General features: G+C 49.3%; 1 protein-coding gene across 6 annotated transcripts in view; it reads left to right on the top strand.

Annotated features, from left to right (window-relative positions):
- Chst11 (carbohydrate sulfotransferase 11) overlaps nt 1-25410 on the top strand; it is a 217439-nt gene that overhangs the window by 52697 nt on the left and 139332 nt on the right. The window contains exon 1 of one of the 6 annotated variants that reach the window (XM_076554545.1): nt 10619-10740. The exons of the other annotated variants lie outside the window; for them this stretch is intronic. The gene's annotated coding sequence lies outside the window, so the exon portion shown is untranslated. Of the gene's footprint in view, nt 1-10618; nt 10741-25410 lie in introns of those variants that run through there. 6 annotated transcript variants of the gene reach the window in all.

Here is a 25410-nt window from a genome sequence, read left to right as displayed (position 1 = left end):
CCCTTCTGTTCTCCGGCCTGTGTGCATATGTGTGTGTGTGCGTGCATGCGTGTGTGTGTGTGTGTGTGTGTGTGTGTGTGTATGTGTGTGTGTGTGTGTGTGTTTACCCCTTCTGTTCTCTGGCCTGTGTGCATATGTGCGTGTGTGCATGCGTGCGTGCATGCGTGTACATCCACCCCTTCTGTTCTCTGCTCTCTGTGTGTACATGCATGCATGTGTGTACATCCACCCCTTCTGCTCTCTGGCCTTGAAGATTGTGTCCTTTTGTTTTGAGGTTCACTGACACTCCGTTGAGCTGTGTAAGTTGAAAGCAGAAAGAACTGAACACGTTATAATCTTGCTCACGGCCTTTTTTCACCTCTTGGGGGAATCCCAGTGTCACTTAATTGGACGTATCTTTGTTCCTCCAGCTGCTTTAGCCAAATAATAGTAATGATGGGATAATAGTTGACCTCAGAGTCCCCGACTCTTCCCCAGACAGCTGCTTAATACATATTCAACGAGCAGATGAATGACCCGAAGGCCTCTGTGGAAGACACAGCACTAGATGCCGCTGACCCCAGCAGGACATTTTAGGCTTTCTTCTGGCTCTCCTCCTCTTCTTTTCCCATACACCCACTCTCCCATGGGCCGTGTGCATTTCTGTAGCTCCTTTCACCGCAGGAAGGTCCTGGCAGGTGGGACTTATCCTCCCTGTGTTCAGTATTTGGGGATAAAAGCCCCCTGAGACTTTGTCGCTTTGTCATGGCCACTGTCTCCAGTTCAGCATTCCATTGACTCTGAGCGGGAGGGCTGGGCATTCTGAGCTCCACTGTGGGTATCCAGGGCCACCAGGAGGTCATTTTCCAAGATACATTGCATTAAGGATGGACGGGGCAAGGCAGCTGGGCACCCAAACTTTCCGACTCCCACATCTAGCCTAATTCCAAGACCACGACTCCAGCCTCTGCTGCAAGGTGTCTTGGGAAGAACTGCTGTCTTTTTGCTCTCAGAAGAGGGGTTGGATGGGGAGGTCCTGTGTGGGGAAGCCAGAACGCCCCTCCACCCTCTGGGGGCGTTCCGAGTTCTTTGGCCATTGGGGAAAATGGATCTGGGTTCGCTCCACTGTCTGAAAGGGAGCCCTTGGAGGGGAGTTGGATCTTCTTTTCCTGCCAGTGGGCATTTCCGGCCTCTGTCCTCTTTGCTCACTGCTGAACATGGTGCCAGGCAAGTGGCAGGCGGAGCTGCAGGCTAATGAACTTGTCGGCCTCATTCCTGCCTGGTGCTGAGATCTCAAGCAGGAGGTTGCCTGTGCCCGGAAAACATGTCTCTTCTGGAGTTCAGGATATCGGGCATCTGTTTCCACGGTGTTTCCACCCCAGTTATAGTTGTCAACAATGTGAAATTAAATGAAGGCACCCCTTGTCCTGGCGGCGGCGGTGGTGGCAGCTTCTCAAACACGTTCATCCCCGTATTGTAGTGTCTGTTTTGGCTCCTCCCCCTCGGGAGGGGATTTCTCTGTGCAGATCTGAGAATTCAGCCCTGTGCAGTTGGTGATCTCCCGCAAACCAGCATCGCTCGCTGAACCTGGTTCTTCTCATCTGCAAGTGGGTCTGTGTGGGCCAGCCTTGACGATGTAAGGGTTGCAGAAGACTGAATGGCGTACGGTGGGTGTCCACGTGGAGGCAGAAGTTTTCGGCCTTTGCCCCAGTGACTCATGTACATGCAAGGCTAGAGTTCCCAGGCAGGCTGGTTATCCAGATGATCTGTGGTGCTGAGAAATACCAGCAGCGCCCCAACTTGGACCCCTAGACACCGCCTCATGCTCTAGAGGTGGCTCCTCAGTGCTGTGTGACTCCCAGTCACATCTGGGAGCTTTTATAGTGTAGGGTTTTGTTTTTGTTTTGTTCTTCCCCCTCATCATCTTCAATAGCATCTAAACAGTGTTGTAGAATGACGTGGGGGTTTTAAACATGGCGGCCGTTTTCAGGAGGTGTGGGCTATTTCTCAACACGTTATCTCCGTTTGTTGGGACAAGTGGGGTAGGGTAGGCAGGAAGGAGATAATTAAGAAAGTTATTGTTTTGGGGGCCAAGGAGAAGCCCCGCAAGTACATGGCCTGCTTGTAATCCCAGTGCTCGGGAGGTGGAGCTGGTATCCTCATGATGAGCTGGTTAGCCAAGAGCCTCCCTTAGCAACAGAGTGTGTGTGGGGGGATAAAGGAAGACACCAGCATCAGCTTCTGGACACCCCCACCCCACATGCACGTGCACACACACATGCGCACACACACATGCACACACACACACACGCACACACACATACCACACGCACACGCACGCACACGCACACGCACACACACACACATGCGCACACATGCCTTTGCAAATACATGTGTGTGGACCCCTCCCATACATACATGTGTATCAGCATATGCATGTATGTAAAGTCCACACACATTCACATGCATTTTGAGGTTGGAGATGTAGCTCACTTAGAGGAATGCTTGTTTACTGTGGAGTTCAATGTCCAGCACCTCATACAGCAGACATAGTGGTGCATACTTTCAAGGTCATCCTTAACTGCATAGAGAGTCCAAGGCAAGTCTGGGCTATTTGAAACACTAGCCTTATAAAACAAAACAAAACAAATAACCTGTTGTTGCTGGAGGGCTTCTCTCCAGGTTCCACCAAGCCCCGCAGTCCCACAATCCATGTATAAAATAATCACCCAGACGCTTATATTACTTATAAACTGTATGGCCGTGGCAGGCTTCTTGCTAACTGTTCTTATATCTTAAATTAACCCATTTCTATAAATCTATACCTTGCCACGTCACTTGTGGCTTATCAGCGTCTTTACATGCTGCTTGTCCTGGCAGTGGCTGGCAGTGTCTTCCCCTCCTTCTTCCTGTTCCCTCAATTCTCCTCTCTCCTTGTCCCGTCTATACTTCCTGCCTGGTCACTGGCCATCAGTGTTTTATTTATATAGAGTGATATCCACAGCACCATGTCTAACAAGAAAATCTGTGATGTTTGACTCATTAGAAATGGGAAATTTGGCCGAGTAGAGATGGCACATGCCTTTGATCCCAAAACTCCAGAGGCAGAGGCAGGTGGATCTCTGAGTTCGAGGCTAGCCTGGTTTACAGATCGAGTTTCAGTTCAGCCAGGACTGTTACACAGAGAAACCACGTCTTAAAAACCAGAAAGAAAAGAAAGTTTGTTTCCTGCCTCTCTCTCACTCTCTTTTCCTCTGGCTCTTAACGGGCGAGCTCTTACCATCTAAAAGACCCACCTACTTGAGTCAGGAGGGCTGACTTAAATTCCAGCTTCAGCCTTTTAAAACCTGGAGACTTCATGAAAATAGATTCTGACCCCAGTTTAGAAACTTCCTGGGTGCAGGCTGGCTCTCCTGGTAAGAAGTGTCTGGAACGAAGACAAATACATCACAGCAGGAGGCAGAAGACCCCAATCCCGGAAGCATGCCCATTTCCACTTCCTGCTTCTGCGAGCTCCACTGTGTTGTTGAACCTCACGGTGAGCTCTGGTTCCCTTGTCTGCCGGGCCGGGTGTTATGTTATTTCCCTAGTGTTTTCATATGAAGTATTTTGCTTGTGGTTGTTTTGTAAAACCAGAGACAGAGTTCCCTTCCTGCTGTCTGCTTCTCCTCTGCCCTCTTACTGGGTGTTTACCTGCTATCAGTAGGTTTGAAAAGGAAAATTATTGATGATTACATTAGGTTTTTGCTTCTTAATCCTCTGGAGGCCAGGCAGTGCCCAGGCGTTTTGAAGTAGTGGCTGCCCCCTTGTTCTACGCCTTGGGCATCTTTGGAAGTCCTCTGGGCCTGGCTTGTGAGAGGAAGGGCAGGCACCTATGCTGCTGTGGTGTTCACCAAAGCCAGAGCACCTGCGTTCTTTTCTTTGCTCCCCAATCGAAGTCATATGGTACTGCAGCAAACACTTACCAACCAGGTGTCTTTCCTGAACATAGATGTTGCTTGGCAATGGGGTGGGCACTGTAAGTGTGTTTTGGTACCAGCACAGGGGGCTGCCCTCCACAGATTATCTGCATTCATTGTGTGTGTTTTTACACATCGGGTGGCAGAATCTGTTGACCTGTCTTTGGGGAAGGTCATAGTTCAGCCCCCAGGTGACCCTCTAAGTCCCAGAGCCAGCAGGAACTACAGCTGATTCATGCTTTTATCTGAGCCTAGGATAGAATGTTTAAAACTAAGTATCTGGCCAGAGAGCAGACTCAGATGTAGGGATGCGTAGGGAATGTGTTCCGTATAGGTACTCTCAATATTTAACCCAACCCGGATAAACACCCTCTCGTCTGTCAGCCTCACACGTTGATCATCCATCCATCCACTCCTATCTGCAGACTATAGAGAGGATGGGTCCTTTATAGATTACCCCAGTGTTTAACCATTGGGAAAAGAGCCTTTCATCTCTCCATTTCATCTGTTGCTCCATCTAGCCATCTCCCCCCATCTATGTCTGTCATATTAACCAATGGCTTGTAAGTACCCATTGTGTATCAGTTCTGTGCTAGCTCTTGGGAGAAAATGGACAGATCCTCTGTCCTCAAGAAGCCTACAGTCTGGGGTGAAGGATGTTTTCCTAACATTTAAATCAAATTTTTACTTGACACAGCTTATTTTTATTTTGTTTTGGTCTCTCTTTTGAATTTGAGAAAGCAAGACACCTAACCCATGAGGACATTTCATTTGTTTTCATAAGCCCAAATTCTAGAGTTGGGTTTCATGTTTTGCATAAATAACTCTTTGCATAGTGTAAATGCTTATTTTGTTAACAGGGGAAAAAGATGGAAGGAAGGACAATTTGGGGAGCAGCATCAAATCCTATAAATGTCTCAAAATCTTTGGAATTGTCAAAAGATATTTTTTGACTTCAGAGCACATCATATTCAGAGTCATTCTTTGAATTTTGTTAAACATCAGAAACCTTCCAAACATGATGGGGCCGGTTGGGAAACAGTCTCATGTCTGTAGTTGTCCACGGACAGGTCACATAAATGAACAGTTATAAGTGGTGTGTTCCACAGATTTGGGGTTTGGTCTCCGTTTTTCCATTTTTCACCCGTTCAGTCTTGGGCAAGTTGCTTATCCTTCCCAAGCTTCATTTTCTCTCCTTGTAAGATGAGGGTGAGGGCACCATTTACCTGAGAGAATCATTGCAAGGATGGCATGCGCCTGCTCCGAGATGTGAAAACACAGACCTGGAATGCAGTCAGCCCACTGTGAAGGCTAGAGCAGTGTGTTTCTGTTTCTGAGGGACAAAGAGATTGGATGGCTAACAAAACAGGAAAATGAAGCACACTGGAGAGGATCCCTGACCCCAAAATTTAGAATGCAGAATGCTCCACAATTTGAACTCTTTAGCACAGACAAAAAGAAAATTCCACCTCTGGCCTCATGTGACAAGTTGAAGTCAGAACAGGCGAGGGCCAACGAGGTGGTAAAGGTGACTGCTGCCAAGCCTGAGTTCGAGCACAGGGACCCACAGTAGGAGGAGAGAACGGACGACGGCAAATTCTCCTTTCCTTCCCCACATGTGCATCCACGCGCATGCACACGTACAAAATAAATAAATAAAATGTTATGCAAAACAAAACATGGGAGCCCTAAAATGTACAAAACTACATTCCGGCTATGTGTATAATATAAGTTTCATGTTTGTACTTGGGGCCCACCCCAAGATATAACTGATTATGAATAGGCAGGTACTCCAACATTTGAAGAAGAAGAAGAAGAAAAACCAAACGCTTCCGGTTGGAAGCATTTGAGATCAGGGCTGGTCAACCTGTCCTGGCAGCTAGCAGTGTTAATGGAAATAGCATGTATGATGCCTCTGACATTACACCGCTAATCATCTCCTGAGAGATGCCAGTGCCTCTCAGACAGCCCTGATCTGTGTGCTCGCTGGGGCTGATGGGCATTCAGCAGGTGTGCTGCAGTCTGGAGGAATGTCTGTCTGTCTGCAGGCGTCAGTCTGGGGGAGGAGAGAGTGTCAAGGCCGTCAGGTTTCTGGCTGGCGTGAGTCAGCTTGTCTTTTAGGCAGGCCACTGACTTGGGGAAATCCACATCTAAAATTAATTTCAACAAAGGGCAAACTGGTAATTATGTCTGACATTATTATTATTTTATTTTTTTAAATATAAAAGGCTGACCGTGAGTTGGATTTTTATATAGTGCTTTAGGGAAAGGGTTCAGTGAAGTGGGAATTATTTTCAAGAATACATCTTTTTTTTTTTTTTTTTTTTTTTTTTGTCTTAAGAGGGGGAGGGGTACTTTCTCTTGGTGTTTTTTCTGGAAGGCATTTCTATACACTGTTTATAGAGGCCATGGTCCTTTTTAAATTTAAGGAGCCCAGTTGGCTTCAATGGTAATAAATAAAACCCCATATGGGGGCCGAGGGATAGTTAATTTATGGGCCCAGCTCGTTCCTTAACTTCAGCCAGCTACTTCCTGGGATAGTAGGCCTGACTGATGGCCAGCTGACATTTTGAACTGCCAGGGTGCTTTTGAAGTTCCTCCTGCAGGGCCTGAGGTCTGCCCCTGTGAAGTGTTAATGGGCCTCCTGCTCAGGCTTATTTGAGGGGTGCTTGTTAGAGAGCCTTGATGGGCCCTTGGGGGCCTCTAAGCGATGCTCTGCAGGGCTGGTCCTCAGGCCTCCTCCCTCTGCTGTATTGTTTGGATCTGGACTCCTGAGACAACAATGCCTGTTTTCCTCCCGGGTGTTCCCAGGGCCCAGGCAGCTCTGGATCAGGCAGGCCCAGCCAGAGAATGCGCCAGAAGGGCAGACTCCACCCAGCAGAGCACAGCGGGGTCCGTGCAGCGCATAAACCACGGCTTGGTCTTAAGCAAAAATGGCCACTGTCCAGTAAACACACTCTGTTTTGTCTTCTCCCCGGGGTCTCAAAGTCTCCACCTTCCTGCTTTGGGTCCCCAGCGGCCTGGCATTCCAATCTCCACACCACCACTTGCTCTTCCTAAAAAGGAGAGTCTGTTCCTCCCCTCTACAGGCCTTCCGTGGAGTCTTCTCGGGCTGATGGTGCCTCGCAGATTCCCATGCAGCCTGGGCCCCAGCCACAGATGGTGCCGTCTTTGAAAAGACAGGGCTCTGTGACAGACTGTGATTGAGCTCGGATGGTGTTAGGACTGGGGATGTAGCTCAGTGGTAAAATGCTTGCCTAGCAGTAGTGCAAGGTCCTGGGTTCCATCTCTAGCACCCAGTAGGTGCAGGGGTGGGTGGGCTGGGCTCATGAGGTCCTTAGGTCAGCCTTACCCTGTGTGGTGTCCTGCTAATAGGGGAGAGGGTGATACGGACTGACTGCCCTTGCATGCAGGAAGGCCACGTGAGGACACACAGACGCCTAAGAGTGGCCTTGGGAGAAGCCAGCCCTGATGATACCTTATCCTTCAGTGGCAGGCCTTGGAGAAAACCACTTTATTGTTGAAACCATCCAGTCTGTGTGGCCTCTGATATGGCAGTGGGACAAACGTGGTGGTGCTGTGTCCATGGGATAGAGTTCTCTCTCTGTAGGATGTCACAGCAGGCCCTTTGTGTCTCTAGCTGCTGTCTGCTTCCAACGCTGGGCAGAGGTCTTCCTGCTTGCAGACAAACAGCGGATGCTTTAAAGCCAGGTTCTAGGACCTGCTGCTCTGTCGGGCCCACGGAACCATGGTCCAGCTCTCTCCCTTGTCCCCTTCCCAGACAAGTGCTTCTGCTCTGGATTCTTCGGCGAGCTTAAAGCCAGGGCTTTGCTTGATGTCAGTCCTGGCACCGGTTGTGTCCCACGGATGTGAATCACAGTCTAATGACTCCTTGAACCGGCTAAGGCTTCGTCTCTGCTCTTCTTGTCTCTAGGACGTCCCCATCAGAGAGGCTAAGTCTCGATTCTCCCTGGGGTATTGTTGGCACCACACGGGTTTGTCCCTAGAGAAAATAATGATGACAGTTACAGAACTCACACTGTTAGCTAGCATGTGCGTGTTTATGGTTTTTTGTTTATTTCAGAACTCTGTGTGTGTGTGTGTGTGTGTGTGGTGTGTGTGTGTGTGTGTGTATGTGTGTGTGTGTGTGTTTGTATATATCTATCTCTCTTTGTACCTCTCCTTGACTAGCCTAGTATTCACAATGTAGTCCGTGGTAGCTGCTAACTCACAGCAATCCTCCTGCCTCAGATTTCTGATTGTTGGAGCCTCCACTCACAGCTAGCTACTATGTTCTGACAGTGGTCTAGATACCAAATAAACTTTAGCTCACCATGGTACCAGAGTTTATAGGGTCAGACCTGGGGCCAGGCCACTCTAACAAACCAGATTCAGCCACCCGTCCTTAATAGGTGTCTTATTTGGGTTACTGTTGCTGTGATGAAACACCATGACCAAAGCATGGAGGGAAAGGGCTTATATTTCCACATCACAATTCATCAAAGGATGTTAGGACAGGAACTCCAACAGGGCAGGAACCTGGAGGCAGGAGCTGGTGCAGAGGCCATGGAGGAAAGCTGCTTACTGGCTTGCTCACATGGCTTTCACAGTTTTCTTATAGAACCCAGGACCACCAGCCCAGGGATGGCACCACCCACATGGGCTGGGCCCTCCTCCATCAATCACTAATTCAGAAAATGCCCTTCAGCTGGAGCTTATGGAGGTATTTTCTCAATTAAGATTCCCTCCTTTTAGACGATGACTCTAGCTTGTGTCAAGTTGACATAAAGCTATCCAGGACAATAGAATAATTAAACACAAAAACATTAGTAAAGAGTGGAGAAAGATTTATTCCATGTGGCTACATTGGGAAGAGGACCCAATAAATAGGTCCAGTGACCCAACTCCATCTGTGAGTCCTGACGTGAGGGTCATGTGTAAATGGGGGGTAAGAGTTATGGATGACTAAGTTCTGTGAAGGTGTGGTCTTGCCCATCGTTGACCCATAATGTTCATGCTCTGCTCTGGCCTCCAGGGTCATTTGACAAGTTTTCAGAACTGTTGAAGTCGACCCCTGGGGTAACCTCCTGCTCTGACTAACACTCGGGTGCCACACCTCCCCTTTCCCCAGTTCTGGGGAACCATGGTCTCAGCAGTCTTGTTCTTCAGATCCTCCCAGGACCATTACGGTTTAGTAGATAAATCAGCAGATGTGTATTTCACACGGTCTGATTCTCTGGCTTCCAGTCCAGGAGGCGGACTTCCTGTCAGAGTCTTCAGTAGTTTGACTGGAAGGGGCCTTGTCAGGGCATCTGAGCCCTCACCCATCATTCCCTCTCAGAGGAGTGCTTGCTGTCTCTTTTGGCCTGGCAGAGTGGGTGGGCTGTCTAGTTCACAGCTCCCTCTGGGGAGACCCCCTCCCCCTCATACATGCAGATGAGGTGAGCCAGCCACTGTATAGCACTCCATGGGTCATTTATTTACTGGCATCTGGCTAGACTTAATGGACCTCAAAAACCTACAGGCACAACCCAAGCGTTGATGTGTCTGATTATTATTATTATTTTATTTTAATTTTAAGAAATGATCTTCTGTGTATGAGCACCACATGGGTACCTGGGGCCTGTGGGGGTCAGAAGAATGTGTCAGATACCTCAGAGCTGGAGTTAGAGACGGTTGTGAGCTGCTGTATGGTGGCTGGGTACTGCGTCTGAGTCCTCTGCAAGAGCAGGGAATTGGGGGAGCCATGAGTGATCTTAACTGTGGAGCCCTCTTGCAGCCCCAGTACAGCTGGTTATTTTAGGAAAGTGGATTTGTGGCCATGCTGCCTTTGCATACACTGTGAACTGCACTCCTCACCGGTGGGCCGTTGATAAGATGGAATAACCCATGGCTTATTGAATATTAGCTTATAGAGCAGTGTCATGCCGCAGAGTCACAGTGCCCTGCCTGTCTCCTCACCCTGGCACGGCCCTCCCCTTCCACTGGAGGGTGCCTGTATCTACCACATGCCTTTGGACTGTGGCTCTGTGGGGACATCCCTTCCACAGCCCTGTCTCAGGGCTGTTAGATGGAGCTGGTTTGGGTACTATAGTACTCTTCCTTGATGGCCCCAGTCCCTGGAAGCCTGAACTTCCCCCAGATTTAAGTTCTCTCTTACAAGCTTCCATTGTCCTTGAGCCACGTTGCCTCATCGTACCATGTCCTGCCACGGTAAGTTGTAGACTTGACCATCACCCCACCCTTCCTTTGGAATATGGACAAGAACTGAGGAAGCCGAGAACCCCACGCTTTGAAGAATTGAAAATCTATAACGGTGCCTGGGTATGATCAGGTTTCCTTGGGCTGTAGATTCACGTGAGGTCACCCTCCCCCATTCCCATCTCCAGGCTCTGCTGGGATCAAGTATACAGTGTGGGGATGTTGTGAAGGGTGAGGGGAAGGATGCTCACATTCCGTTTGCTCTGATTCTGATGTCACCAGTGGATCATGGCAATACCTCTGTTTGGACTTGACAACTGAAAATGGATAAGTGGTGGACAAAAGCTCCTGGTATATTGTGGGGTACTATTGTAAAGACCAGGGTCTTTCTAGATGCATCTTTTTTCAGCTCACACTACCCTAATCTCTAGGGCATGCTATCCCGTGGGTTGCTATTGTTTATTGGGAAAATGGAACACCGAGTCCCATCCCCAGCGCTCCTCGGCGATAAGAAGAAGGAAGGGACTCGGAGGCATCTTCTCCATCAATGGAGTCTCAGGAGATACTTAGGGAAGTCTTCCTTGCACCAGTCCTCAGGCCTGTGGGTAGCAGGCATTTATTCAGAATGAAAGCATACATTCTCTTGGCTTCCAAATCCCTTCAAAAGGATGAAATTGTCCGTGTGCAAGGAAAGCCTGGCTTAAGAGGTGAATTTTGAGCAGAAATAGGAAAAACAAAACAAAAACACGGAAGTGTGTGATTTTTCTCTGGCTACAGTCTGGTTTCATTCAGAAGCAACTGTAATATTAATAAAATAGTGACAGAGTTGTAAGGTAGATTGCACTTACTTGGCAAGCTAACAGTTCTGTCCGGAAGTCGGTTTCTTGACTGATGATGTTGCTTTTATGAAGGAGAGTGGGAGGAGGTGTATCAAGGGCTCTTCCTCCTAAGTTGGTGTCATTTGGTGACATTGTGTGAACCCTAAAGAAGATACTGACCTTGAGACAGACTTTTGTTCCCTCACAATGCTCATACTCAGCCTGACTTCCCTCGGAACAGGAAAAGGCGAGAACACGTTTGTAAGACTCATTCTCCGTGCGTCCCGGCCCTTTGCTGTCCACAGCTCCTACAGAGTGGTTCTGTTGAGTGACTTTTCAACCCAAAGCTGTCCAAGAGGAGCATCTAGCTGAAGCTTGTAGGGCAGGTGTGTGTGTGCACATGCGTGTGTGTACGTGTACGTGTATTTCTGTTAGGTATCAGTGACTCTGCTGAGTGTGTGGGACAATCACGATCCCCTCTGTGTTTTCCCCTAGGAAGAAAGGGATGAGGTCCATGTAGTCTCAGGTTGGCCCCATGTACTTTCCAGTCTGAATGATGCATGGCCTTTAAGTCACCCATTTCCTCTCTGCCAGACTAAAAATATGATGAGTCTGGGGCTAGCTTCCTGGACCACTGTGCACTGTGTCCCCTGGGAATTGTAATCTGCATGTCCAATGGGGTCCAGGTCTTTAGACCTCTGGGCTACATCTCAGACTGACTCCCTCTGAGCAAGCTGCATTCCAGAAGCATTGTGGAAAGATGTGAGCCTCAGGAACATAAACCTTCCATTTGGACTGTTAGTGTTTAAAAAAAACAAAAAAACCTTCTCCTCTCCATGGCCAAGGTTCCTAGATGTCTAGGGAAATTAACTCTAGATGGGTGCGTCAGGCAGATGGAGGGGCTGGCGGGGTCACAAAGCACAGTGCTTTCTGTGTTTGTGATGACATTCTGTGAACCAGAGGTAACCTCAGAGTTACAAGCCAGTCCATTATTTCCCAAACAGTGTCCTGCATTCATTGATGGTACTATACAGAATTCAATGTATACATATGTTTATGCCGAAGCATATGGAGGAGACCATAGCTTTGGGTTCAAGGTTAATAATAAGCAGATTCATTCTGGAGCCATGTATACAGATGGATTGCAAAGGACAATCCTTTTTATTATATTACATTAACTTTCCTTTATGACATTTGTTAGGTCGGCTCCCAGGCAGTGGGGCAGCTACATTATGGAGGAAATGAGCCTGAGAAGTGGAAGAGAGGCTGTAATGTGATAAAGCTTATCAAGTCAATTTATTATTTTTTTTCCTATACAAAATGAAGTCAGCAAAGCTGGACATCTTCCTGCCTGGCCGAGACATGTCAAAGATGGGCTGGAGAAATGACTCCATGACAAGGGTTCCTAAAGGCTGAGCGTTGGATGGGACGGCTCAGTGGACAGAGGCACTTGCTGCCAACCTGAGTTCAACATCATAGCACCTATGTGGTAGAAGGAGAGAACCGACTCCTTCAAGTTGTCCCCTGACCTCCACAGGTGCATGGTGGCGCACACTTACATCTGTGTGTGTGTGTGTGTGTGTGTGTGTGTGTGTGTGTGTGTGTGTGACACACTCAAAATAAATGGATAGAGGTTAAGCAACACGATTAGACTGGGTGGTGATGCTCTGGCGCCCATGAGGTCTGCTGATGCCTTCGGGAGAAAGTTTAGTGTCAGTCAAGCGTTGGGTGCTCAAACCCTGGAAGCCAGCTTCTCCCCACGGTGGTCACTCTAGAAAGGCTTTTGGCCCATCGTGTGGCCCACGGGACCAGGCCCAGCAGCCCCACCGCCGTGATATGTAAGTCCGAACCCCAGACTCCCGCGCCCATTGGAGAGCACTCACACGGCGATTCCTCTCATTCATTCCTCCACTGCCGCCTGTGGTCATGGCTCACGCTCTTCAGATCGTGACAGGCCGGCACCCGTCTTAGCGCTGCTTCCCAGGCCCCCTCCTCTGCAAAGTGCAGATACCAACAGCAGCCTCCTCGGGGTTCTAAGATTATAAAAATCCTCTTTCTAGAGCCAGCCAGCCAGCCAGTGCGTGATGATGGTTGTTATGGTGATGTTTATCTTCTCCCTCCCTGCTGACTGACGGTCCTCTGTAAGGCCTCCTGTCTGGTTCCCTCCTGTGTTCCTCCACACCCCCTCTCTGTGTGCCAGCTGATGGGAGAGCTTTGTGGCAATAGCTCAGCTTGAATCAGAGGCAGAAGTCCTAAAAATCTCAGCTTCATGGGACAGAGTTCCAGAAGCCTACAGATCCCTTCAGTGCCAGATCCATGCAAGCCCACTACCATTTCACTTACACATCCCGTTGCACACATGTGTGTGGGGAGCAAAGGGTGCTTGCTAAGCACACGCAGGCTAGTGGTTTCTAGCCTCATGTCACTTTGGGATGAAGTGGGAAAAGAGCCCGGATAACAGGCCTCACTTGTCCATCAACTTGGGAAGACATCCTCTGGGACAAGGATAAAGGCCTAAGTCACAGAAGTGGTGAAACAGGTCCCAGGTCCGATGCAGTGGGATTTGTCCCTGGTACACCCAACCAGGAGGCTTTCCAGCACCAGGCGGATCTGCTCCTGAGATGCCTAAGCGTGTCTGTCCACCCCCTGGGGAGTACTCACCGGGTGAGCTCTCAGGTCCCGTGACTTAGGTTTGTGGAAGCCCCGCGCCACCTTCTAGCACATTATGTGACTTCATTAGAGAATATAGATGGATTTAAACCCCACTGAGTCCCTGAGGTTTTGTGTTAGAATTTTTTAAATTTATTAATGTTTGTTATTTGGGGGGCGTGAGTTTACTGCATGTGTGGAGGTCAGAGGACAACTTGGGGGAGTCCGTTCTCTCCTTCCACTGTGTGGGTCCTGGGGCTTGAACTCAGGTCATCAGGCATGGTGGCAAGGACCTTTGTGTACTGAGCCATCTCCCTGGCCCAGAGGCTTTTGTTAAAGCAGTCTGAGTTTTAGGAAGGTTTGGGTTTAGGGGAAAGCTGTGAAGTCAGCACAGAGTTCCCACAAACCCAGTCCCAGCTCCCCTCCGTGGACCTCACGTTACTGTGGTGTGCCAATGTCAGTGTGTTGCCATGAAGCGCAGGCTTCCGTTCCTGTTCCAGGTACCACATTGCCGTGGGTTGTCATGGCTCCTGGGGGGTGTGCCTGCTGCAGTTTCTGATGTTCTTTGCTTTTGCTCATCTTGACGTCTGTAAGGTGTTTTGGATTCCTCGACTGGGATTTGTCTCCTGCTTTTCTCATGAATTGTTGTCGTTTGGGGGTCTGAAGAGGGAGATTGGGAGGGACAAGGACATTCTTGTCATATTATGTTGAGCAGCCATTCTCAACCTGTAGGTTGTGACCCCTTTGGGGGTATCAGATATCCCATATATCAGATATTTACATTATGATTCATAACAGTAGCAAAATTACAGTTATGAAATAGCAATGAAATGATTTTATGGTTGGGGGTCAACACAACATGAGGAACTGTACTAAAGGGTCGCAGTATTGGGAAGGTTGAGAACCCCTGATGTAGAGGGTGCCTTCTTGCCCCATGTGGGCTATCACTGTTTTTCTTGGCTTTTGCGCTGCTGAGGGTAGAGTCAAGGGCTTAGTGCCCGCTGGGCAAGTGCTGGCTACTAAGATGCCCCTGTGTTGACTACTGAGATGCCCCTGAGTTGACTACTGAGATGCCCCTGAGTTGACTACTGAGATGCCCCTGAGTTGACTACTGAGATGCCCCTGTGTTGACTACTGAGATGCCCCTGTGTTGACTACTGAGATGCCCCTGAGTTGACTACTGAGATGCCCCTGAGTTGTGTTGACTACTGAGATGCCCCTGAGTTGACTACTGAGATGCCCCTGAGTTGACTACTGAGATGCCCCTGAGTTGTGTTGACTACTGAGATGCCCCTGAGTTGACTACTGAGATGCCCCTGAGTTGACTACTGAGATGCCCCTGAGTTGTGTTGACTACTGAGATGCCCCTGAGTTGACTACTGAGATGCCCCTGTGTTGACTACTGAGATGCCCCTGAGTTGACTACTGAGATGCCCCTGAGTTGACTACTGAGATGCCCCTGAGTTGACTACTGAGATGCCCCTGAGTTGTGTTGACTACTGAGATGCCCCTGAGTTGACTACTGAGATGCCCCTGTGTTGACTACTGAGATGCCCCTGAGTTGTGTTGACTACTGAGATGCCCCTGAGTTGACTACTGAGATGCCCCTGAGTTGACTACTGAGATGCCCCTGAGTTGACTACTGAGATGCCCCTGAGTTGTGCTGGCTACTGAGTGGTCAGTGGATCCTGACCTCGGTCTTTTGCCTGAATGGTGCCCATCAGGCTTTCCTTTCCAATAAGGCGGTGGCTCCTTCCCCTCTCTCTGTCCCACACACTCCAGGAGGAAGTCGCTGTAAATAAACACGGCTAAGAGCTATGTTCAGGACTGTTTCTTAACTGTGCCTTGCCTTTGTCCAGAACTTTCTGTACCCCAAGTCCGACTGGACCGTGCTGTGTTTCTGTCCACCACCATACTCCCTTTGTGGGCACAGCCTGAGCTTGTTTCTGTAAGCAGTGTGGGTTAACTGGCCAAATTTCTTGACCTTGGGGATCTACTCCCCCCAGTTCCCAGTGCCTGCCCTAGCTCACATGATAGCATCTGTCCCGGGGAACACTTGCTAGGTCTGCTTCCAGAGCCTTGAGTGACTGGAGCCTCAGAAGTTCAAGTAGGGATGACTGCAAAAAAAAAAAAAAAAAAAAAAAAAAAAGCCTGAAGTATGTGCTCACTCGTGCAGCCCACGCAGCAGCCCTGAACCAGCACCACCCTGACAAAGAGAGCAGAGACATGAACATTGTACACAGGAGCAGTGTGCGCCCGGGGGGGGGGGGGGAGGGAGCAGTGTGTGAGGGGGGAGCAGTGTGCGGGGGGGGGGGGGGAGCAGTGTGAGGGGGGGAGCAGTGTGCGCAGGGGGGAGCAGTGTGCACGAGCTGTGTTATTCTCTTGCAAAGAGAGACTATGAGGGTGTGCATGTGTGAGTTTTGGGGACCTAGGCTTCGGATCTCAGGGCAGATTGTGGCCTGTGGCCTCTTTCCTGTCCTTGTTAGTCCTCACCTGGGTGAGCTTCATTCACATTTACGCCTCAGCAAAATCAAATCAATTGACCATGTGTCAAAGACTATGGCGGACAATTGCCGGTGGGTAAAAACCATAGTGTTAGTGGATCCGGAATGGCCCGGCTCCAGTCGCTCTAATTACAAAGCTAATGAGAGATGGAGGCCAGGGCTTCAGATGGCTTGGTGAGCCGGGGAGTTGTAATTCACCCCAATGTTGTCCTCACATGTCTTCTCCTGGGAACATTGTGTGTGTGTGTGTGTGTGTACTCACTCCCATGTGTGTTCTTGTGTGTGCTCCAGTGAAGGAGTCTACTGGAAAATGAGCTTTTTGTCTAAGATGTGAGTTCCTGAGTTAAGACTGAAGTCAGGTCAGAAAAATGCTCTTTTTCCATCAACCCTGCAGCGTTTAAATCACAAAAAGCAAAAGGGCAGAACTTGAGCTCACTTTCAGTCCAGATCTCCTGAAATATCTAAATGCACGTGACACTTAGGCTTTTATTCCAGAGAATGTTTTCAAAGTAAGTCAAGTCTGTAGGCCCAGAGACAGGGTCCAGAGCCCTCTAAAAACACATGCAGATTCTGGGCGCCTGCTTGTGCACAGATTTTTTAAGTTTGTGTTGGCCCTGCTGATGCACTCTTCTCTTCTGATAAATGTCTTTGGCTTTGCCCTGGAGATAGGGAGATCCTTGAGGTGACCTGCATGGAACTGTCAACATCATGTATCTGTGAAGTTAGCATGATAAATGACAATGTGGCTTGACATCAGTGTGTGTGTGTGTGTGTGTGTGTGTGTGTGTGTGTGTGTGTGTGTGTGTCTGTGCTTCTAAGAAGCTGCAAGACTCTCTCCTGAAGTTGCTATGGGGCTGGGTGTTTGGTTCAGTGGTAAGGTACTTGCATGGAACATACAGAGCCCGGGTTCCATCCTCAGTACCAGAAGAAAAAAAAACAAACCCACCATCGACCAGAAAAATCTGGATTGTGTTCGGCTTGTCCTACGATCTGTGTGGTTTTCTTTGTAGCAATGGTATTCTCGCTACAGTTTGCTGCCTTCCTTATCTGATGTATATACAATGCTCTCTAATTTTTAAAAATTCAAATGGAATTTTAGCTATCACCTCTTGCTCGAATCATGTAGGTCCTGGGTAGGGTATTTACCCAGAATGCATTTGTCTGAATTCTAGAGCCAGGGGAACTGGGGATACAGTGGAGAGAAGGCCACTGAGTACCATGTTACTTCTGGGCAGCTGGTCTGAGGGGAGGCGAAGTGTGCCCTGGGAGTGCAGAGGGCCCGATGCCTGCTGGCAGGACCCGAGAGATCACTGGGTGACACTCATTTACTGTCCACCAACTTTCAGGTCCATTTTTTGTTTTCAGCATCTTGGGTTTCTAGGACCAAGTTGAGATTAACAGCTAACTTCATCTTTCCTTGAGAAAAGTGTGCTGTGCTATTAAATACCAATGCTGCCCATTGTGGAAAGTGCAAGCATTAAAAAAGCATGTGACCATTGGCTGGAGAGTGGATTCTGGTCACAAGCACTGGCTGCTCTTCCAGAAGCTTTGATTCCCGGCACTCACATGGCAGCTCACAACCGTCTGTAACACAAGTTTCAGGGGATCCAATGCCCTCTTCTGACCTCCAAAGGTACCAGGCACACATGTGGTGCATAGACATACATGTAGGCAAAACACCCATACACATAAAGTAAAAATAAAAACAACAACAATAAAAAACCACATATGACTGTTGGAACAGTATTTTATTCCTCAAAAATTAAGCACAAAATTATCACAAGGGCTGGTACCCACTTCTCTGGCTTATCTATAAAAAAGGTGAGTGTCTGACCCAACAGTTTGAACTGGAAGTAACTTACATACACCCATTTTATTTATTTATTTATTTTTGGTTTTCTGAGTCAGGGTTTCTCTGTGTAGCTTTGCACCTTTCCTGGAACTCACTCTGTAGCCCAGGCTGGCCTCGAACTCACAGAGATCCGCCTGGCTCTGCCTCCCAAGTGCTGGGATTAAAGGCATGTGCCACCACCGCCCGGCTAACATACACCCATTTTAAAGCAGCATTATTCACATGCTCAAGCTCTGTGTTCCATCTCCAGCACCCCATAAAACTGGCATGGTGGGGCATACCTGCAACCCCAGGATTCAGAAGGTGGAGGCCAGAGGATCAGTTCAGAGTCGTCTTTTGGCTATATAGAACATTAAAGGCCAGGCTGGGATACACAAAACCTTGTCTCAGAAACAGACGAAACCAAAAAGAATGTCTGACGCATTCTGCGACATGGTAAACTGCGAGGATGTCGTGCTAAGTGAAATAAGCCAGACGGTGGAGAAAAGGCTGCATGATTCATGTATTTGGCGATTCTGGCGCAGCCAGATTCACAAGCACCGAAAGTAGAATGCTTTGAAAAAGGGGAGGTGGGTGGTTACTGTTTCATGGGAATGGGGCTTCATTTGGCCAAAAGCAAATGATAGTACAGCAGGGTAATTACATGTAATGCTACCCAAATGTACACTTAAAAATGAAGGCCGTGAGGTCACCAAGATGGCTCAGTCGGTAAAGGTACCCCGAAGCCAGACAACCTGAGTTTGTTCTTCAAGATCTGTGTAGTGGAAGGAGGGCTTGATTTCCTCAAAAAGTCTACAGACACCAATACATGCACCTACGTGCTATTATAAACCCAGACCCGAAGCCTGGTGTGGTGGTGCACGCCTTTAATCCCGGCAGTCTGGAGGCGGAGCTCTGTTACTTCGGGTCCAGCTTGGTCTACAGAGCGAGTTCCAGGACAGCCGGGGCTACACAGAGAAACGCTGTTTCAGAAAACAATAAACAAACAACAGATCATTTTGAGAAGGGCGCTTTGGGCACTGGTATGTGCTCAAGTAAATCGGCCCAGGCTGCCCCCACCGCCATGTTCCTGCGCAGCATCTGTATTCTAGAAGTATTTGTGAAGACTGTGGTTCCTAGGCTGGGCGAGGGAACCAGAGAGAAGACTGTTGTATTTGTACCAGGGAGCTTCATTATTACAAAATAAAGCCTGTTACAGCTGATGGCTGTGAAGATGGAAATACAAAATAAGTAATATTTATCGATACAAACATACATTCCTTTTGGAGCCACGAAAGAGTTGTTCCCCTGAAGAGCGTGCTGCTGATGCTGTCTCCCAACCTCTTTGTGGTCGGAGTCGATCATGGGTGGCCAGCTGAACCGGAGACAGCGACATGCGAGGCATGGTCGCAGGAAGTTCACGGTCTTGTTTTCTTCTACTTCCTGGGCAGGTATTTCTGGCAATATGCCATATCATGTGTGTTTCCACTTGCTTCTGACTCAGGGAGACGAATGGCCATGTCTTCAAGCCTTTGATTCTGTCCAGATCTTTCTGCTGAGGACTATGGCATTCCCCCGGAATTCTGGACTCTTCTGGTCGGGGTCTTACAGCTGCTGGAAGTATAAATCCAGGGTGATTGCCACGTTGAGCTGGCTCCTGCTTGGGGCTTGGTGTCTCCGTGGCATCGTGACATGTGGTGGTCCAGAGTCACTTTGTGCCCCTCTCACCTCTTCCTCTCTCTGTGCCTTTCCTTGCCTCTGTACTGAGCAGATTTCCCTCATGAGGGGCTGATCATTGATTTTCTTCATTACCTCATTCTGGCCACCACTTATGAAGATATGGGAACAGGAAAGATGGCTGGGTGGGCAAATCAGTGGCTTTGCAAGCCTGGCAACCTGAGCTCCTATCCCTGGGGCCCACAAATCCAGGCATAGTGGTGCACATTTCTGTAGCTTCAGGTCACCCTGACCAGGAGTCGGGAGGCAGAGGGAGACCAGCCAGAAGCTGGGAGGCCATCTAGCCTGGAGGACGCTGTCCTAAACCAGGTCGGAGGTGAGGACTCAGACCTCCGCAGGCATGCCGTGGCATGTGCATTCTTGTGCACACACACACACACACACACACACACACACACACACACACACACACACTCGCCACGGCAACACTAGTCAAGCCGGTACAGTATGGAAGACTTTGAAGAAATCCTAGAGAAGGGCCTGGCCGACTGGCTTCTTGAGAGTTCCCTTCTCAGAAAACAGCGAGCACAGTTGAGCGTGTTTGAGGGGTGATATTCCACACAACCATAAAACTCACACAATGTACTGCTCACTGATGGAGAGAGAGGAGGGTGAAGGAGACAGCGGTTAGCTGCTGTAAAATGCAGCTCTCTAAGCTGTCCATGGTGAACTGCTGTGGTCGTGGTCATGGTCCTCCCTGGAGCAAGAATGAATGTCCCCAGAGCCAGGAATGCCTTGTTCTTACCCCCACAGAGTGACAGGGAGAAAGACAAAACCCAAGGTGAGTGTCCTTACAAATTGAACAACCAAGGTGTTTTGTGTGTGTGTGTGTGTGTGTGTGTGTGTGTGTGTGTGTGTGTGTGTGTGTTGTTTTTGTTTTTTGCCTTCTTAAAGTTTCTTTAAATTTCTCCATGCTCACAGGTTTCTTGAGGGTCTCTCGTGGGTGGAGGCCACCCTCCTTGCCCTGCCTGTGGCACAGTGAGCTGCCACAGGGCATCTACACAGCTGCCTGCAGGCCAGGTTTCCTGGGGGAACTAGTGTCATGACCCTTGGTCTTGATCAGTCTTTACCATGTTCCTTTGGGAAGCCTGTCCAGGTGCGTGCTGTGATGGAGCGGGAATCCATTGCTGTTGGGCTGGTTTTCTCTGAGCAGGGCACACACTTGGTGTGTATAAAAGCCTGGGCTTGAGTAGAGAACCCTAGGAGTCAAGTAGCTACCCTTCCCTGCTCCCTGAACTTCCATATGGAAGCCAGCTCAGGCTGCAGTAGGAACTTATGTCCTAGTTCTGGAGGCTGGAAGCCTGGTAGCTGGTGCAGCCAGACAGCCTGGGTGGGTTTTGGTGAGGCCTCTCTGGAAGCCTGGTAGCTGGTGCAGCCAGACAGCCTGGGTGGGTTTTGGTGAGGCCTCTCTGGAAGCCTGGTAGCTGGTGCAGCCAGCCTGGGTGGGTTTTGGTGAGGCCTCTCTGGAAGCCTGGTAGCTGGTGCAGCCAGACAGCCTGGGTGGGTTTTGGTGAGGCCTCTCTGGAAGCCTGGTAGCTGGTGCAGCCGGCCTGGATGGGTTTTGGTGAGGCCTCCTTCCTGCTGTAGACAGTCATCTTCTCATACGCGCCAGCGTGCTTCAAGGCCTGTTTTCCATGACCCGAAATTATTCTGGACAACTCCACTATCACAACCTAATCACCTCCTAGAGGCTGCACCTCCTCACCCTCCTACTCCACGGGGGATTCCAACCAAGGCTTTGGGGAGACACAGTCCAAGCACATGGTTAAGCGCCTCTTCAAGGTCATGGAACTCCAGGCGGTCGGTTCTGTTTCTCATTATTTTGGATTGGTTGGGGCTAATAAGTGGGTTGGACTTTCCTTCCTCTGTCCTTAGCTTACATAATAAAGATGCTCTGAGCAGCTCAGAGTGCCCTCGGGAAGTTTTGGATTTTGTTTGAACACGTATTAAAAGGGGTGGGGGGACTGAGAAAGGCATCTTGAAAGGGTTTGTGGTCTCCTACCTGTGGAGCACCTGGTGACGAGGGGAAGTTCCATTGAGTCAGGCTGCTTCTCCCTAAGTGCCTGCAGCTGCCTTGGTCCATCCACCTCTTCTCTGCCTTGGACAGAGCCCAAACAAAGCAAAATGAAAGTCCAAAATCAAAAGCCAAGTGGAGCGGTGATGGGCCCCGCTGTGTGTGTTCCCCGGGATGGCTGGGGCTTGCTCCGAGCATGAGCCCCAACTTGCCAGGGCAAATCAAGCCTCCAGCTGCGCCTTGTGGAACTTCAGTCATCAAAGCGTCCGTCAAGTGGGACTTGGCCTTCTAGGCCAGACATTGCTTTAGTTTTTAAAAATTTCTTTATTTATTTGCACAAGTAATCAGGTAGAGAGCTAGAGAACTTACTTTTCTATTAGAAAACACGAATAATAAGTTGCTCAAGTCCTTCGGCTACTTAAACCAATACTTTTTTTTCCTCTGGCTGGATCTAGAGGCAATACCGGTTTGCAGCAGGATGCCAGCGAGTTTGGGGTTTTCTTTGATGGGGGAGCAGCTGAGGCAGGTACAGACTGCAAGATCTCCCCCGGCAGTGGACGCCGTAAAGAGAAACGCCGTTCCAAAAGGGAGGTGTGCAGTTACAGACAGGTGGGCCGAGCAGATGGTCTGAGTGCCAAGTGGACGGGAGCCCGGGTCTTCAGGTTTTCAAGTGGAGCATTGGAGAAGGAAGGAGCCAGGCTCTGGCCTGCGGGCGCCAGGAGCACTGTGATTGTTTTTTCCATTCGGGTTGGACAGTCTGAGGGCTGAGATGGGTTCCCGGGAGTGTTTCCCCTGACACTTGCAAATATCAGCACCTGACAGTGCCTGTGCTGTGTGTGAGTGGGCGGGAGGTAGAGGCAAATGATCCAATGGCTCTCTTATTCTTGAAGTTACGAAGAGTCTTAGCGTGAACGGTGAGCACAGAGACCAGAGGTTCCTACAGGTTGGTACAGGTCCCCGGAGGGGGGGGGGCTCTAAGCATCCCCAAGCCAGCCCCCCAGCACTGCCTGCTTTCACATGCTTGGGCTGTATTCCAGCTATTCAAGCTCGGTAGCTTTAAGCACATCATTTAGTCTTCTCTGGATTTTATTTCCGTACCTATGAAAGGAGAGTAGTTGTAGTATTTGTCTCATGCAGTCATTATAAAGATTCAAATGTTTTCTTCTCGGATGAAAAGAAAAGCCCTTTGCTCCTGCTTCTGCGTTTAGGATGAAGTCCTGTATTCATGAGGTAAAGAGTTGACATGCAAATAATGGCGGTGAGAGGGGACTGGGACTGTTGGGACCCTTGCTGATGCTGGGTGGCCAAACATTTTATTTCCTCCTTGGAGGAAGGTCTCAGTAGGTAGCCCAGGTTGGCTCTGAACTCACCATGTAGTCCAGGTTACCCTTGAATGGAGTCCTCCTGCTCAAGGCTCCCAGGTGCTGGGACTCCAGGAGTGTGCCACCATGCCTGGCTAGACTCTCCCAACTGAAGTACTGATGGTTGAGCATCTGTTCCTTGTAACCCATGGGTCCTAACGGCTTCTGCTAAGCTGCGAGACTGTAAACTCACTGGAGGCTCATCGAAGCACGCCACCTCTCCTGCAGACCTTCAGATGCTCAGCCCACAGTAGGGCCTTGGGGATTTTTTTGAGGGGACTATGGGTAGTTGGAAAGAGGGGAAGCAGGAAGTAGGGGTGATGTGGTAGCAAATGTGTTACATTTAGCTCTCCAGGGGGGAAAATGATTCTGCTTTGTAACAATTTTCATGCTGTAACTATTTCTACCATGGCGGATTTCAAGCAAGCGATGTGATCGTATTATACTCCGCGGCGTTGGGATTCAGTACACACAGTCGTTCTTGTGAGCTAGGTCAAGCCAGGTCCTGCTTACTTTTGGTGGGGTGAAGACATGGGAGGGAAGAGAGGATCAGTCCATTGGACAGTAATAATGATAACGGCAACAACAACAGAGTTTATTGAGTGCTTGGATTCTGTTCCAAGTCCCTCCCAGTATCCCATTGGCCAGAAGTGGGTCACCTGACACTTTCTAGCTACAAGGAAAGTTTGTAAAAGGGGAGTGACAGTGCCATGACTTGGTTAGACCATCAGTATGTCAGTTGCTCAGGCTAGGACCCCCTGTGTCCCTGAACACAGGCGGATACCCGCTAGCCAAGAAGAGGGTTGTTGCTTGAGCAACCAACGGTCTAAAAAGGCACAACTTTTCAAATAGCATGGGCTATTTTTCAACCTCAAAATTGCCTTTCCAGCCGAGCTAACAAGTTCCGCTGTTAACCCACATGATGAAATCTCTACCTGCCTTCTTCCATTTCTGTGGGTACCACTGCAGACAGGGTAAACAGACCTGGCCCCTGAGAATGGCCTGTTTTCTAATGCAAACAGATCCCAGCTGCAGCCATGAAGGAGGCAGGAAGACAGGACCACATGCAGTTTGGCAGAACAGGATTGCAGCAAGCATCCAGAAACACAAACACAGGTGCTCCTTGTGCAGATTCACCAAGTGTGGCCTGGGCTGTGCCATCCCACCTGGCTTCTAGGTGGGATCTGGTTGTGACCAGAGTAAGGAGCAGAGGATAAGAGAGTGGGATGCCTCCTGCATAACACCTCCCTGAAGGTCATCCCTCTGCACGAGTTCCTGGGTTTGCTCACAGACAGCCCAGCCAGTTCTCATGGCTTTCCCAAAGGAAACGTGGAAACTGGGGCTAGCATGGGAGAGGAAAAGGCGACCCTGTCCTCAGGGCCATCCCAGTCTTAGCATCATCCAGAATTTTGTAGATTTTATACTCAGTGTCCTTTCCTGAAAAATCAAAGAAATGATTGATGGGTTGGGCACCATCAGCAACACAATGAAGGAAGACGATGCAGAAGAGGAAGAACTGAAGAGAGAATACAGATGCTCTGCCCTAGGGGTTAGTGATGCACAGCTCCAAGCTTTCTCCAGTTGGAGGTGGGAGCAGTTAAACTAGAAGATGTCCACTGTGTTCAAGACCCAAGTCCACACTGCAGCCGAGAGGCGCCATGATTAAGAGGCCACATTGCTTAGCCACTGCAACCTGGACATTGGGAGCCAGAGTCTATCCCTCCATGTCCCCTAGAGCTGTTTGTCACACCCAGTTTGAAGGTATTCTCATAGCCATTCTGCAGTGACACCCAGAGAAGCACTGGTTGGAGGTGACAGTTCTTGTGAACGTCTCTAGCCTTTCCTCCCAGGCCCATCTCCCACATGGACTGACTGGGTGTTTGTGTTACATGTACGGGAGGATCCAGGTTTTCAGTCTGGCCAGATATTTTGATCTTTACACAGAGCCGGAAGTGCTTAACAGTTCTGTGAATATTGCTTTGTTCACCCAACCTGAAGGGAGATGGGACATGAGTTTTTCTTTGAGGACTGGGTTGTGGACATTTTAGGTTTTGCAGGCTACAGGGTCCCTGCCAGGGTGTCTCAGCTGCAGCTGTACATCAGAAAGCAGACACAGAAGGTTGCTGTCCAGTAGTGCTGTTTGCAGAAACAGGCAGCAGCGAAGACTGGACCTCAGGCAATGGTTTGTTCCCTTTGGTGTCAAGCAGTCATAGGTGGGATGGAATATTGATCACGGTGCATTGCGAAATTCCACACCTTGTTTTGCTAAGAGATATTTCTCTGACTGAAATCAGAATTGGGAGTTAGAGGGGCAGCATAACCTTTCTCCCATGGTAATGAGCTAGCCAACGGGTGAA

The sequence above is a fragment of the Peromyscus maniculatus genome, chromosome 18 (assembly GCF_049852395.1).
Source record: "Peromyscus maniculatus bairdii isolate BWxNUB_F1_BW_parent chromosome 18, HU_Pman_BW_mat_3.1, whole genome shotgun sequence".
Classification (NCBI taxonomy): domain Eukaryota; kingdom Metazoa; phylum Chordata; class Mammalia; order Rodentia; family Cricetidae; genus Peromyscus; species Peromyscus maniculatus.
Note: the sequence above shows the minus strand (reverse complement) of the source record. Positions and strands in the feature narration are given on the sequence as shown.